Here is an 8031-nt window from a genome sequence, read left to right on the forward strand (position 1 = left end):
CACACACTGAATGGATTGACCATGGATGAGTGTAATCATTAAAGCATTCAGACATTACGTAGTTAAGCAAAGACACTGATGCATTAAATGAAAGAAAAGTTTTTTTTAAATAGTTACCCCTCCCAACCTTGGGGGGAAACTAAGGGACAGAACTTAAAATGGTACATGCAAACACCCCCAGTCCGGTTATAGGTTTGTTATAAAACCGGTGGACCGTTATTTCATTTGTCCACCCTGCAGCCACTAGGATGTCGTCAAGGGGCATGTCCATAGCTCTTGCTGCCGACGTAGATGCAGCCCTGGTGGAGTGAGGTTTAATGATATAAATGTTCACTCCTGCTACCGCCATTACCTCTTTTGACCATCTGGAGGTGGTTTTAGTTGACACCTTCTGGTGTGGTTTTTTTATGGCTGATGAGGACCGATTGTTCTGAGCCTCTGAGGTTCTCCGTAACTCTCAGATAGTGGTGCTAGTATGTTACCACACACACAACCGTTGGTCATCTGGATATGCCAACAACTGGATCTTCATCCCTGGCATTCGTGGCCTGCTCTGTTTAATCAGGTTCCTGATTACAAATGTTATGTTGTTCATATTGGTGGTCATGTAGTCCAACCGTAGCTTTTGCAGTGTCTGGACTCTTTGTCAGCATACCACCTTCAGGGTTAGTTATAGGCAGTCCCCACTGTCAAAGTAGGGTTAGTTCCACGCTCACATCCCATGTGTCCATGTATCTTGGCCTTGGAGGCATTAAATTCCCTTCATGAATTTTGTTCCTATCGACCCGTGCCCTGCTTCCAGCATCAGATAGGAGGAGATTGCGCCTCTGGCCCTGTAGATTGCACTATAACTTTGTTTATAGTTATAGTACAGAGTTGATAGGAACTCCAAGACATCCGTTATCCGAACTGTGTTGTATTTGTTCGGACAGTCCTATGCCTTGAAATGACCTCCTCAGAATCTGCAGACCAACAAGTTAATACGTAGTGAATGATTGCTCCCTGCAACTGGGTTCACTAGGAGGCCCCTGCTCTTGAGTACAGCCATAACTGGCTGGACTATAATTCCCCAAATTTTTTGGGAACCAGGCTTGAGTAGACCAATCTGGCACTACCAATATGCCTGTGGCTTAGCGTTGCTTGATTTTGGTCAAGCATCGGTTTGTGAGACAAATTGGCGGAAAGCATACATAAACATTCCTCCCCAATTGAGGGAGAAAGCATCCACTGCCTTTGCTCCTGGATCCAGCTCGCAGGACACATATCTAGGTAACTAATGGTTTAGTCTAGATGCAAACAGATCAATATCTGGTATGCTAAATCGTGTAGTTATGTTGTTAAATACTGCCCGATTCAACATCCATTCTGTGTTGTTATTAAACATTTGTGATCCAGCATGTGTCACCGTGTTATATCTACCTCGTAGATAGGCCGCTGTAACCCAAATATTCCTCTCGATACACGTGCCAAATGAGGTTTCGGTAATCTGTCGCAAGATACAGATTTTACACCACCCTTGTGATTGATATATGCCACCGCTGTGGTGTTATCAATCTGAATTTGAACAAGCACAGATTGCATGTTGCTACAGAAAACCTTGAGTCCATATTGTGCCCCCAACAATTCAAGGTAATTGATTTCAAGTGTTGGAGAATTACAGACTCCTGCTCATTCCATCTGCCCCCACAGCTCTAGACTGTGTTTGTGGCTCCCCATCCTTAGCCGCTTGCATTGGTCTGAAGAACCACCGATGGCTTTCGAGCAAGATTTCCCTTGAGCTGTCTCACGTTCGTTATCCACCATAGTTATTCAACAATGGCCTCTGCTGGCAATCCATAGTTTTGCCAATTTGGCCTGCATGGAATCTGAGTGTTCGTTCCTTTGCTCATTGTAAATTCTGGTAATGCAAAGGCCCGTGACGTACTGCTGGAAATGGAGCTACAATTTGCCAATTACACTCGCTGTGTGCCTGATAGATGGCTAGTATTTGTCTATCAGGTCATAGAAGGCTTACTTAAATCTGGTTGTTTGCCCCTAGGCAAAGTCACCAACATATTTACTGTGTTTGATAGTAAATCCTAGGTAATCAATTACCCTTGTAGGTGTCAATTTTGATTTAACTGGATGGATGAGGTAACCAAGTCTTTCAAACAGGGTTTTGGTTTGCTTTGACTGACGCTTCTGCCAATTCTTGGTGACTCCAAAATAAAAATGTCCTCCAAATATGCCATTACTATGTGGTTCTGAGACCTTTGTAGACCCAGAATTGGTTTCCGTAGTTTAGTCAATTGTCTAGGAGCTGATGTCAACCCATTTGGTAGAGCCATGCCATCCAGTTAAACTTCAAATATATCCTGCTCTTAGTGAATAGACACCGAATAGTATGCATCTTTGAGGTCGATGCATGCCATGTGACCATTTTATAGGAAGCTCCTATAAAACAGTTGTTAGACCGTAACAAAAATTTACTGTTCTGAAAGTCTGTACTGCACATATGAGTTAAACCTGGATGAAGTGACATCCTCCATTTGTCACCTGTCCTGAAATGCAATCCTGCCCGTAATACTGGGCCTGCCTCGAAGACAACTCCGGTCCGAGTTCCAAGTCTGCTTGGAACCTATGTATGTTGTGCAGTAAAAATAATCACATGTTATTATCTGTTTTTTTAAAACCAGATCTGAAACTCATGTTATTGTCATTTTGAACAAAAACACAAGAGTAAAAATTACCAACATGTAACTGGTCCACAATCCCTTGATTTCGGTAAACCCAGACCCACCTACCTCCATGGCTACCATGGTCTTGTAGTAGCCCAAAGGCCCCTGATGCGGGTTCCTTTTCTCTCCTTGATTGTGAGTAGGACTGGTAGGTAGTGTGGATTCCGTGTTTCTCCTGACCTGTGCTTGGGTCTTGGTCTGAAAAACCTCATCATACTGAGCCTGCCTTGTAAGACAATTCTGGCCATAATTCTGAGTCTGCCTTGAAAGACGACTCTGATCAAATTTCCGTGCCCAGCTTTCAAGCTACCACCGGCTTCCGTGAACCGCTTACCCCCTATGGAGGTGTGGGGTGTGTTGTCGCCTACTGATGAAGTTTTGCTTGTCGTTGGTACCTTGATTGGTCTGTCTGCTTTTGCTTCCTTCTTCTGGTCTTACCTGAAGAGAGGGTTCAGCGGCTGGTTTCTCCAAAGTCACCCTGATAACGCTGTTCCCTTTCCGGCACTTGTAGTGTGCAGGTATTCTGCCAACTGCTGGCTCTTAAGGCCATATGTATGTGCTTCAATATGTTCATACTTTAAATTCAAGATCAGTTACCTACTGATGACTTGCACTCCCCTCCACTGAGAGTGAGATTTGTAGGCAGCCCTAAAAACAGCTGCTGCCACAGGCCCCTGAGGATACCTGCGCTGACATGGCCCCTCCAGCGGACCTAAATGAGGTTCTTGCTTTGGGTCAGACTGAAACTGACCGTGGATGCTCCTCTCCTCAGAGCAGGAGACATTTGTGCAGCCCTGAAACAGGTGCCGCTGCCTGCGGGTTCTCCATAATACCCGGGCTGATAACTCCCTCCTTTGGAGTATATCATTGTGGAGCACCTCTCCATCAGGTGCTCCATGTGGGTTTTGAACGTTTAAACACGTTACCCATGAAGGAGGTTATCCTCTCCATCCGGGATCCTCCTGGCCCGACTTGTTTGCGGGCTTTCTCCTTGCGCTCCCTTCCTCAGAGCGAGAGATCAAAAAGTGGCTAATCCTCCAATTGGGTTTGCCTAGGTACTCCAGGCCCATTTTGTTTTCCCATGTGTGAGGCTGCTGGCACGGCCTGCTGTAGAGGCCCGTGCTGATACTGCTCCCTCCTTCAGAGCAGATCATTGTTGGAAGAGTCGTGGGAGAGTCGTCCTCAGACACTCTCCGTTGAGTGAGGGTATCCCTCTTCCCCGGACTCATCTGAGTCAATGGGTTTGTCAGACTGGCGGGTGGTTTTTAAGTCCCGCAGGACCACCATGGAGCTCCTCCTCCTGCACCAAGTCTTCTCCTGCCAGTTCAGCTGCCGGCGGTAATGTCGGGAAAAGACCGTCGCCCGCTACTGGGAATGCTGCGGTCTTCGGCAGCCGACTTCCCCGCGGACCGTCTCCTCGACATCTGGGCTCTGAAACTACAAAAAGCTTCAAACCCGAAAGAACGCAGGTAAGTAGTTCAACTTTCCTTACCTGCCAATCCTGACGGCCTGGGAGGACGCAGTACCTCTACCAGTCCATTGTGCGCATTGCGTTCAGACGTAATGATGCTCACGCAGACGGACGGCCCTTCTTCACGTAGTCACTCACGTGACTCCGAAGTAAAATGGGCTATTAATGTTCATAGTTTTGTCCGAGCCAAGTTTAATAGCCTGATGGTTGTGGAGAAGTAGCTATTCCCAAACCAGGTTGTTGCAGTCTTCAGGCTCCTGTACCTTCTAGCTGCAGTTAGCAGGGAGAATGGTGTGTGGCCAGGATGGTGTGGGTCCTTGATGATACTGCCAGCCTTTTTAAGGCAGCGACTGCGATAGATCCCCTCTATGGAAGGGAGTTCATAGCCGATGATGGACTGGGCAGTGTTTGCTACATTTTGTAGTATTTTTTTCTCCAGGGCGCTCAAGTTGCACAACCAAGCCACGATGCAACCGGTCAGCATGCTCTCTACTGTGCACCTGTAGACGTTAGAGAGAGTCCTCCTTGACATACCGACTCTCTGTAATCTTCTCAGGAAGTAGAAGCGCTGATGTGCTTTCTTAATAGTAGCATCAGTGTTCTCGGACCAGGAAAGATCTTCAGAGATGTGCACGCCCAGGAATTTAAAGCTTTTGACCCTTTCAACCATCGACCTATTGATAAAAACAGGACTGTGGGTCCCCATCCTACTCATTCCAAAGTCCACAATCAGTTCCTTGGTTTTGCTGGTGTTGAGGACCAGGTTATTGTGCTGGCACCATATGGACAGTTGCTCGATCTCTCTTCTATACTCTAACTCATCCCCATCAGTGATACGTCCCACTACAAATCCCAGTTGTGGAGACACTGGTATCACTGTCTCGTTGTAGGACGCAGATTTTTCTTTTTTATTCTGGATTTTAAATCGTGTACTGTTTTTTTAAATATATAAATTACGATGTTTTTATGTGATATATTAAGATTTTATATGTATTTTATGATGTTTTTATATGCAATGTATTTTTATGTAATGTTGTCCCTTGTCTGGACCTAGAGCCTGAAATAAAGTTTATTATTATTATTAACCATAGTGTCTTGAGAATATAAAAATGCTGTGGGTGCTATGAATCTTTGAAACAGTTTGGGTTCTCTAGAGTGTTTCCCAGTGCATCCTGTTAAGGCATTGAATGAACTGACATGTTCATAAACTCACCACTGTTCTATGAGATGCTTTATATGTGGCTGTTCCTAACTGAGTTAGGCTGCACATAACGCCAGATTTAGGGTACAGGTATAACACCAAATTCCCTCCTACCTGCAGTTTATGGGAGAGAGAGATAGAATGTGTCAGTGAATGTGCCAGTGGTCAGAGAGAGAGAGGGAGTGTGCTAGTGACAGAGAAAAATTGTTTCAGTGAGTGAGAGAGTGATTTGTGTCAGTGAGAGAGATGGAGTGTGCCACGAAGATACATGTTGTGTCAATTGGTGTTTGATTCTAATTTAAACTGGATATGGAATCAGAAGAGATTGTCAGAAAAAATAAGTATAACAGTGAATATTTCACAAATTTTAATAGTCATTTGACAATAGGTGCAGGACTATGCCATTGGGCCCTTTGCGTCCTCAAATGTGTTTTACGTTTAATTTGCATTGTGACTTTTAAAAAGTCTGAAAATCTAATTATTTTGTTCATTGCATAATACAAAGTCCTAAATCGCCGAACTATTATTCAATTGAATTAAATTCCTGTATGTAGTTGAACAATGGAACTGGAAAAAAATGTTCAATTGATGATCCACTTCCAGCAATGGCTTTCTTTTTATTGCTGGAATTCATGTAATTCCAGACGTGCTCCATACGTAGCTGAGAATTTATGCTTCACATCCTTCTTTTTCCAGGGAGCAAAGTACTTCTCCCAAGCTGGACATGGGACAGGGTAGAATCGATCAGTGATGCAGTTGCATTCTTTGCCAATGAAGGCACCCAGGTTATCCATCTGACACCATCTCTTCAGCACACGGGTAATCAGTTTAGGACCTTGTTGACCCCAAATATATGCACTGTAGTTGGCCACAAAATCTTTCATGCAATTCCAACAAAAAGGATGGTGCCTGTGATAGAAACCCATTGCACCATTATTGATAGAATCTGAGAACTGTGGACGTAAAGTTGCCAAATGGCATAGACTTCATTGATATAATATTAGTGTCCATGCCAGATAGAGTCATACGGTTTGAAAGGAAAATACTTTGGCTGCACTCATCGATTCTGCCCCCATTTATCTGCAATAGATATAACCATATAATAATATGACAATTACAGCACGGAAACAGGCCATCTCGACCCTTCTAGTCCGTGCCGAACACATATTCTCCCCTAGTCCCATACACCTGCGTTCAGACCATAACCCTCCATACCTTTCCCGTCCATATAACTATCCAATTTATTTTTAAATGATAAAAACAAATCTGCCTCCACCACCTTCACTGGAAGCTCATTCCACACAGCCACCACTCCCTAAGTAAAGAAGTTCCCCCTCATGTTACCCCTAAACTTCTGTTCCTTACTTCTCAAGTCATGTCCCCTTGTTTGAATCTTCCCTACTCTCAGTGGGAAAAACCTTATCCACGTCAACTCTGTCTATCCCTCTCATCATTTTAAAGACCTCTATCAAGTCCCCCCTTAACCTTCTGCGCTCCAAAGAATAAAGCCCTAACTTGTTCAACCTTTCTCTGTAACTTAGTTGCTGAAACCCAGGCAACATTCTAGTAAATCTCCTCTGTACTCTCTCTATTTTTTTGATCTGTGGTGATTTACATGCTTACCGAGATCCTTCCTAAACAGTTTGAGAGCACCTGCCTCCACACTGCTATCTGGGCTCATTACCTTATCTATGCCTCTTATGATGCGATAAACCTCAAGGAAGTCACTCCTCAGCCTCCTATACTCAAAAGAAGAAATATACAGCCGATCCAGCCTCTCCTTATAACTCAAAACCCCTAGAATTGATAACTTCCTTAAAAATCTTCTTTGACCCTTTGCAGTTTGTTATTTTGACTGAAATAATCCAATCCAGACAACATAGTGGTCTTTCATATCTATTTTAAACATCAAATATTGCAGCAGCAAATATAAAAAAAATCTATCTATTCATGCTTTATAGATGCCCAACCATTAAACATTCACCAACTTATTTGGCAGAATATCCCAAATATTCAACACACCACTCTGTGACTGAGTAAAGTTTCTCCTCAATTTTATCCTGAATGGCCAAAGTCCTATTTGGAGATAGTCATCCACTTAATATATACACATAGTCAAGGGAACATCATCTCAGTATTTACCCTGTCAAACACATTACGAATATTGGACATTTCAGGGAGATAACGTGGGTTTTCTAATCCCAGGTGAGCACTGGCCCAAGATGATCAATCTCTGTTGTACAACACACCTGCCATGCAAGGTAGTAACCTGGTGCAACTTTACTGCACTACATTTAGTGTGTTCATTCTTCCTCATTCAGGGAGACCAAACTTGGATGCAAATTTCAGATAGACTGAGTCAACTGTCTTTTAAGTGCTGTTACAGTAGTTGCCTCAAGCACTTCCTCCAGCTCATTCCATAGACAGACTGTTCACCGTGTGGAATATCAGGCCTCGTGATCCTTTTGTGTGCATTCACCTGCTCCGTGTCCCTAACAACATTAGACATGTCTATAAGATCACCAGTCAGTCTCCTAAGCTTCAAGAACAAACTCCTACCCTGTCCAACCTCTTCCTATACTTTTTGCACTCAATCAAACTTAATTGAATCTTTCCTGGGTGATCAAAACAAAACACAAAAC

At 43.8% G+C, this 8031-nt stretch overlaps 1 pseudogene; it reads right to left on the bottom strand.

Moving 5' to 3' along the window:
• Positions 1 to 479: 479 nt before the first annotated feature.
• On the bottom strand, positions 480 to 7279 carry LOC129703518 (alpha-1,4-N-acetylglucosaminyltransferase-like; annotated as a pseudogene).
• Between the last annotated feature and the right edge of the window lie 752 nt (positions 7280 to 8031).

The sequence above is a fragment of the Leucoraja erinacea genome, chromosome 14 (genome assembly GCF_028641065.1).
Source record: "Leucoraja erinacea ecotype New England chromosome 14, Leri_hhj_1, whole genome shotgun sequence".
NCBI lineage: Eukaryota > Metazoa > Chordata > Chondrichthyes > Rajiformes > Rajidae > Leucoraja > Leucoraja erinaceus.